This window comes from Callospermophilus lateralis, chromosome 3, assembly GCF_048772815.1.
Source record: "Callospermophilus lateralis isolate mCalLat2 chromosome 3, mCalLat2.hap1, whole genome shotgun sequence".
NCBI classification, from domain to species: Eukaryota; Metazoa; Chordata; class Mammalia; order Rodentia; family Sciuridae; genus Callospermophilus; species Callospermophilus lateralis.
The window spans coordinates 197,176,995-197,185,737 of NC_135307.1; positions in this window are offsets into that span (position 1 = coordinate 197,176,995).

Sequence of the window (8,743 nt, forward strand, 5' to 3'; positions counted from 1 at the left end):
GGAAATCAGCACAGTCCTTATGGAAAACACCAGGGAGGTTCCTCAAGAGACCAGACAGAACAGCCTGGCCATCCAGCTCCTCTGCTCCTGGGTGGACATCCAAAGGCACAGCAGCTGCCACCTGGAAGGGCCACCTGCAGGGGCAGCGGTCAAGAGGGAATTCAACCGTGGCCAAGGGAAACGCAGGTGCCCAGGGATAAGCAGCTGTGGTCCCACACAGTGGAGTACCTCTCAGCCTTGAAAGGCAAGGAACCCTGTCCTTCCAGAGATGCAAATGGACCTGGTGCAATGAGCCAGACGCAGAAAGGCTCTACATGGTCTCTAAGCAAGTCAGACTCCCAAACAGCGGAGTGGCAACCAGAGGCTGGGGGTGGGGGAGTGAAGGTCAAGGGTACAGCTAAGATGGGGAAGTCCCGGGATCTTGAGGGCAGCAGCAGCAAGGCTGTCTCAATGCCAGGGCACCCTATGCTGGGAACTCACCAGGGGGGCAGTCCCAACCTTCTCACCACGCCAAGAGGCATGCAAAGCATCAGATATGCTAATCAGCTTGGCTCAGTTCATCCGTGTGCATACATGTGAAAGCATCGTGATGCACACTTGCAAACACAGTTCATTTTACTTGCCAACTTCGAGAATCAATTCAGTAAAAAAAAAGAGTCCCCAGCCAGGCACAGTGGCACACACCCATGATCTCAGTGGCTCAGGAGGTTGAGGCAGGAGGATCGCAAGTTCAAAGCCAGCCTCAGCAAAAGTGAGGCACTGAGCAACTCAGTGAGACTCTGTCTCTAAATAAAATACAAAATAGGGCTGGGGGTGTGCCTCAGTGGGTGAGTGCCCCTGAGTTCAAATCCTGGTGCCAAAAAAAAAAAAAGAGTCCCCAGAAGATAGAGAGGGAGGGGGAGGTCATGGTCTCCCCAGATTCAAGCTGGAGAGCGCTGAGAGGGGCCCTGGACACTCACCAGCACAGGGCCTCCTGGCTGCCAGCCCACACCACCTCAAGCAGGGAGGACAATCAGTCCTGAGCCAGGAACAGGCTTCTCCTGGAGGTTCCTGGGGTCCAGCCAGGGTGAGGGAGGCTCCCAGGGCAGGGCCTGGGCTCAGCTCAGGGGCGGAGGGCAACCATGGGCCTGGGGCCTCGATGGTGGCTGGGACCACCAGAAGCCAGAGCCAGGGCCTGGCACGAAGGAACCCCCTCAGGAGGGAGCCTGACAGGGAGCAGCCAGCCCAGCCCAGCAGGGCGTGTGGCCAGGAGCTGTCCCCGCCCCATGCCCTCTGCCCACTCTGGAGATGCCAGGACTTCCCTGTGTCCCCTCCTCCTGGGGAGGGGGTGGAGTGGGGTTCTAGACGGGGCGCAGGGGCAGCCTCCAGCTGACACAAACCTGGGGAGGGAGGGAGGGAAAGGCCAGCTCTGGCAGGGAGTGGGGTTCAGACAGGCAGGGTCGGGCCTGGGGGCTGGCAGGTTGCAGGACAGCTTCCTCCCTCTGGCCTGCTGATGGATCCCACCCCAGAGATCCCAGCCGTGACCAGGCCTGGAGAAGACTGAGGTGCCCCGGGAGGCGGCTCTGGTGACAAAGGCATGCAGAGCATCCCTGCCTTAGGACTGGGTCCACCCTACGAGGCATTTCTCTGCCAGTGGGTCTTTAAGACAGGACCATACCAGCCTCACCTGCAGAGCACGTCAGAAAGCCAGCCCTCACCGCAGAGGCCCTCACCGCAGAGGCCCTCCCCAGCCTCTCCTGCTCGGGCTGGCAGCCGGCTGTGGGAGTCCATGCACCTCTGCCTCCTGAGCGCCCTCCTGCAGGCGGCTGGCTGGCAGCGGCACTGGACTGGGCTGGGCTGTAACAGCAGGCTGCTCTCCCTAAAGGCCCACACCACCTGAGCCCAGGGGCCTCCACCAGCTCGGTCCAGCCCCCGAGGCAGTTCCCAAGAGAATCCCACGGCAGCCTGTGCTGGCCAAGGAGATGGCAACGAGCGTCCACACGGGGCCTCCAGGGAGGGTGGCCACCAAGACCTAAGCATGGAAGACGTAGACAGGCGTGGAGGGAGGCCCACCTGTCACTGACCACAGACGTAAGTGCCCAGGGCTCAGCACGGGGAGCCTGGAGACCAGGAAACCAGCCTCCCTGCCCTTGCTCCCTCCACAGGCCACCATGAAGGCTCTTCCTTTACAAATCCCTTTTATGCTGTTACAATGTTGTTTTTGCAATAAATAAAATTCCAGGGATAAAAGAAAAGAGGCAGAGAGGGAGATGTATGAGAGACAGAAAGATAGGGACAGAGGGAGGGAGGGGGAGAGAGAGGGAGGGGGAGGGAGGGAGGGAGGAGGGAGGGAGACAGGGCCTGCATGCACCAGCTGTCCCAGACAGGGAAGAAGGGGCCCTGGAGGAAGGAGGAAGGTCAGCTCCTGCCACCCCCCCAGAGGCCCAGCAGCAGGAGAGAGATTACAAATGGGGCTGGGGTCTGAGCAGAGAACCAGGAAGAGTCTGGGTCTCCCTGGGAGCTGTGAGGGGCGCCAGGTGTGGAGAGTGGAGGGGCCATGGTGAGCTGTGGGGGCACGGCTGTGTTCCCAGCTGGTGTGGAATGGGATCACTTATTAAGTGCTTCCTGTGCAGGTCTGTGTCAGGCCTGGGACATGGCCAGGAACCACCGTGGAGCTGACGTTCCTGAGGAGCGGGCCACACACACACACAGACCTCATGAGGGACAGGTGGGCAGACAATGGACAAGGGCAAGCTGTTTGGTGACCCCTGGCCTGGGTGGGGCCAGACTGCCTCCCAGGAAAGCCGCGTGCCAGCCTGGAGGGTTCGGGCTTAGGGAAGGGCGCTGGGTGCCCGGAGGCTGGGAGTGGCCCAAGTGGGAGCAGGTAGAAAGAGCAGCCCTGGCCCAAGGACCACGCACAGACAGCCTTCAAGTGACAGTGACAAGGCCACGTGCTGCTGCCTGTTGCCTAGTTCCACTCCTTTCTGCTCTGTAGCTGCGGCTTGAACAGCTGAGGCAGGAGATCCACTGGTACCAACGGGCGAGGGTGGCACCAGCGGGCGAGGGTGGCACCAGCGGGCGAGGGTGGCACCAGCGGGCGAGGGTGGCGGAGGGAACTCCAGCGAGCAGTGGAGAGCACAGCACCGCACGGAAGGGAAGCTCTCGGGAGCTCACGCAGGCGAGGCACCCCGTGCAGAGGATGCACCATGCTGAGGCCGGCACTTGAGCCAGGGTCACTGGCCCTCGGGGAGCAAGTCAGGCCCCAGGAGGAAGCCCTGGGCCTCGGCCTGATCTGGGGAGATCCAAGACCCTCGACACCCAGGCCCATGAAGGTCGTCTGCCAGTCTCCAAGGGGGAACTTGGAGGAAGCCTGGCTCAGACGTGGGTGGGACACAGATGGCCACAGGAACCTGGGTGTGGGACGGTCCCCCAGTGGGTGCTGGGGAGAGGAGAGGAGCACCCTAGACTGGCACTGCAGCTCCTGCCCTAGAGGCTGCAGAGACAGAAGCCAAAGCAGAAGCAGAACTTGAGGGCCAGGGAGACAGCGCCAAGCAGCTGCGCTGGAACTGTGTGGGTGGGACAATGGAAAGGGTCCTCAGCAGAGCAGTCGGAGTTAATGGCACTTGGGATGGGGGCTGAGGCATGGCTGGATGGAGCTGCAGCAGCTCTGGGGAGAGGATGAGGTTGCTGCCCCTCAGGGGCAGGACAGGGTGACCTCAGAAGGCAAACCCCACTGCTCCAGCCAGAAGCATCTGGAAGCCAGGGAAAAGCACTTCTGTGGAATCAGGAGCTGCAGTGGCCTAGAGGAGTGGCCTGGCCCCGGCCCACCCTGATGAGGGGCAGTAGGGGAAGAGACAGCAAGAGCCAGCTGCAGACGCTGGCCCTCCTGAGTGCCTAGAGGAGGCCCGGCCACGGCCACGCAGCCCCAAGTGCCCCTGGGTCCTGGCAAAGCCCCAAGCCACCCTACTTCCTGTGGATGGAACAAGACTTCTATGGTCAGGAAATTAAGCCGGCTGTCCAAATCCCTTCTGGATCTTCAAATCCCTTCAGGGAATCCAGGTCTCTCAGCGAGACAGAAAATCACTTTTCTCCTCTGGACGGGAAAATGAGCACCCTGCATCTTCCAAACGGGGAGGGCCCGGCCAGTCGAGGGTGCCAGCCTCATGCACTGTCAAGACCAGAAGACAGCCCAGTCTCTGGGGCTCACTCACTGCCATTCACACCTAGACCACCCACCTGGGCTCGCCGGCCCATTGGGCAGCACCTCCAGGTCAGATTAAGTAGGCACAAGCTGGGCATGGTCCTGGTGTCCTCCAGGGTCCCTGTGCCCTGTGGACAGCCCACACTTCTCCTGAAGGCTCCCAGAGACCAGAGGGCTCTCTCGCCCGAAGCCCCCTCCGCTCCCCAGTGTCCCTGCAGCCATCCAGAGTAGGCCTCAGGCAGTCAGGTCACACACAGCCAGGGAACTTCTAAAGGGCAGCGCTGGCCCAACATGTCTCCTGGGACAGGGGGCTGGGGAATAGGGGAAAGTGCTCCCGCTCCCTGGCCAAGTCCCTCAGCTGTGGCCCTCCAGGACTTGCTCTGGGAAGTGGGAGCTGAGCGGAGAAGGTGGTAAGGGCTGGGCCTGAGAGGCAGGGAGGGCCTGGCCACTGCCATTGGCAGGTCAGCAGAGCCAAGCAGGAAGAGATGCCCAACAGGGCTGTGGGTAGTCACAGTGATCTGAGTGTTTGTATCTGATGCTTCTTCCAAGAACCCCCCAGTGCAGCAGGACCCTGCCGGTCTCAAAGCCATTACAGGTGGGTGGGCTAGAAGAGCCAGCTCTAGGCCTGACAGAGCCTGCCCGCCCTTCGGCTGCCCACGACTGCAGGGTGTACTGGACACTAATGCATCCTTACCTAACCTGAGGACTCTCTGGAACTCAAGGGCCCAGCCAATGGGTCTTCAACCATCTCCACCCCAGGCCAGCAGGCGGAGATGGGCAAGCCAGGGCGGTTCTGGATGCCCTCAAGCTGGCAACGACATTGCCTCTTTGTAAAAGTCAAGCAGTCAGACCACACAAGTGGCTCACCAGAAAAATTCAAATCACCCTCTGAGGGAACCCGCCGTAGGCCCTGGGAGTGCTTGGCAGTGCCAGAGCTCTGGGGCAGCAGGAACCAGGGCTGGCAGGTTCTGCAGGGCTGCAGCTTGAGGCTGGAGCCACAGAGCCACCAGTGGGCAGTGGCCTTCTCCCCTCTCCCCGGAACATAGGGTGCCCTCAGTGCCTTCGAATCCCATCTCAGGGCTCAAGGAAGTCCAGACTCCAACTATTTTTTACCCCAAGTCTAATCTGCATCAAGCTTTGACACTGAGGAGTCAGCTGTGGCTTCTCAAGTGAGGTGATGCTGAAGCCTGACCTATTGCCCACAGAATAAGCTGGACCCCCCTGCTGTGAACAGTGGTCTCTGTTCTCCCAGTCAAAGCGTCCACAGTGCCCTGAAGAGGGCAGCCTGGCCAGCAGCTAACAGCAGGATGTTCACATGGAGTCCTCTGCAGGGGTACACCTGGTGAGCCCAGCACCAGCCCTGTGGAAGAACGGTGAGACCTAGTGCTCTGGAGCCCGACGGGTAGCTGCTTTACGTGGTGGCAAGTTCTCTGGAAACCACAAAGGTCTGGTCACACTCCATTTCCCAGGGTCAACTCGCCAGGAGACAGCACAAGCACAGGCGGGGGAGGTTCTTGCAGCTCTCGCTGCTCAGGCCCTCCACAGCACTAAAGCAGAACCGGCTGGGGTCCCCACAGCTCCCTTCACACCCGAGGTTCAGCAGAGTGGCATGGACAGAGTGTGGAGAGGAGGACAGTGTGCACAGAGGGCTTTGTGTGGCCTGCACAATGCCCAGTCCTGGGGGAGGCACAGGAGAGGACAGCCCAGCCAAGCTAATGGAGCAGGATGTAGGTCATGGAACAGTGCTTCAGCCACGCCCTGTTCCAGTGGGGCTTCCCCAGGACAGAATCACGATGTTGAAGACATAAAGTGCCTTCACATCCGGGAATCTTGCTGCCAAAGATTCTCACAGCCACCCATGTCCCTCCTTACCCAGCAGTCTTAATTCCTCAAAGAAGTTTGGATAACTCTGGGCTGAATTTTTTCCTGATTTCTAGCTTCTCTTCTCTGGCGGTCCCTATACCTGCTGTCAGCCCAGCGCTGGTCTGTTCTGGGGTGGTCATTCCTTACTGGACACAGAATTTGATAGACTAAAGCATGACCCATGCACTCTCCAGGTGCTCCAGGAGCCTGGTCCCTTTTCACCTTCTATAAGTCAAAAAAGGAAAAATGGGGACAGTCTCAAATGCTTTGACTGATGCATTTCCAGATTCACCAACAGACACAAGCACTGAGCACTGCGTCTCCAATAAAGCACTAACACGGTTGGCCCTCAGGCGCCGACCTCAGAGACCAGGAGTGCTGTCAGCTTTTACAGATGTCACCTTTGCAGTTTCCAGACTAGGGCCAAGGACCCAGGCCATTCTGGCTCAGCCACCAACCTGGTTGTCCCAGTCCTGGGGAAACTGTCTCTTCACTTCACTTCTGTCCTGAGATAAATCTTCCTGGAAGTGACAGTGTCCGTGAGCCAGCAGGAGCCTGTGCAGAAAGGACATGCGTGACTGCAAATGCCCACTTCTCAGTTCCTTGGAGGCACCTCCAAGAGAACAGTGACATCAGAGAACAGTGACCAGCCATGAAAGGTAAAGTCCTGCTCTAAGATGCCCAGAGATGCCCAGTGCGTAGCAACATCCCCACGAGTCCACAGGGAGCCCTGGGACTCGGGTTCTTTCCTTTCTTCTAATTATTTCCTCTCCAAAAGAACCCCGCCGGGATAGATCTTATTGAGTTCAGAATGTTCCAGGGCACATAATCAGCCTGCCCTGTTCCAAGTTGCCGCAGTGCTCTGTGGCTGACCTCCTGTGGGCCTCCTCCCTGTTCCTCCCAATTCCTCCACTGTAAGACAGAAGGCAAAGCAGCCTCTTGAAAGGAGGACACCATTGGACCTCACAGTGCCACACATTCTGTCCCCGGAGGCATGTGGGTTTGGAGGGTGCCCCTAGGGCTCCTCAAGGTACGTGGGTGCCAGGGTTAGCCTTGAGGACAGGACAGGGCCTGTGTTTTGCATGAATCGGCCTGAAATGTTTGCTGTGGACTTACCTTTAAGATGGTGCAAGGAATCCTGGGAAATATCTGGTGGGGTCTGAGGTCAGCCTGGGGCTCAGGCCCTCAGCAGGCAGCAGTATTTGGTGAGAATTTAATACCCTTTTGTTTTCTTTTATCTATTTTTATAGGACCTGTCTGTAATTGACACTGAGTTGCCTTCTTTAAAATAAACCTACCCTTTTAATAAAATACAAGTGGTTTAAAGGAAAAAATTTGTCCAAATAAAAATTTCAGGGGATATAATCCAAAACTAAGCTGAGGAAACACTGAGTCCAGCCCTGCCTCTGACGTGGGAGCCCTTCCTCAGCATCACATCACAGGAGGCGAACTCCTCCCAGGGCTCCTGACAGGGAGCTCACCACCTCTGAGGCTTCTCCGGTCGGCCGTGGGGCTCCACACCTGAGCAGGTCCTTGCAACTGGGGAGACATTTGCAGGTGGCTCCCGCTCTCTCCAGGTGCACCCCACCTCCCCTTTCAGGTGGAAGAGCCTGGCCCCTGCAGTTCGTCGACCTTTACCAGGGTCCAGAACAAAGGTTGGTTGGTTTCTTCTCTTGCAGGGCTGTGCCTGGAGCAGCTGGACCTCACCTCAATTCTGGGAGTGAGGACTGGCACACAGATAGGCTGGGCCCTGTGGAAATTAGCAGGGACCCACAGGACCAGGTGCCAGTGGGCACTCGCCATGCCTGCCGCAGGAAGGAAGACCCTTTGTTAACTAACGGGGCAGGCAGACATTCCCAAGTCCCTGCACCTGCTTCTCTTTTGTGCAGTGACACCCCCACAGGGCCCTGCCTTACCCTCCCGGTTGGGGAGCTGGAGGCTCCTGTGCGCCTCACTGCCCCGACCTTGTCTGCTCATTCCCTCACCCAGCTCATCTCAGGAGTCACAATCCTGTGCAGAGTCGCTTTCTTTCTCTTTCTTTGCAGTGCTGAGGATCCAACCCAGGCCCCCACCCCTGACAAACAAGGGCTCTTGAGCTGAGCCAGCCACACTCCCAGACCAGGGGTGACTTTTATAGACGTCTTCCTACATAAATTTGCCAAAACCAAAAAGGAGAAACTTTTGGAGCGCTATTTCCATCGGCGGCGGACACCTGGCAACTCCACATCCTGTTCTTATGCAACAGCCTCCCTTTTCATTCGGGGCAGTTTCAACCTTCTGTGTGGACGCGCTGTCGTTGCCCCCACTCACAGAGAGGACACTGAGGCCCAGAGGGGTTCTGTGAGGTGTTCGAGGTCGCAGCAGGGAACCACTGGTAGGAATGCAACAGGGCGCACGTCATGGGAATGCATCCGGTACCCTCCCTTCCACGTCAGCGCTAATGTCAAAAGCAACAACGTTTTATGGAAAAAGCTGTGGGCAGGAACCGTGGTCTCCCCGGGAGAGGGTGCGTAGGAGCGTCCTAGGCCGGCCGAGGGGCCGCGCGCCTGTGGGACCTGGGAGCCGGCGGTGACCTTCGCGGGGCCGCCCACTTCCCGAAGCCGGTGGCCTTTTGGACGAGCTGGGAGAGAAACCGTGGCTTCCCTTGGTTCCGCAACGCGCTCCGCGAAACTCAGAGCCACAGCCTCTGGTCCTGCCCCC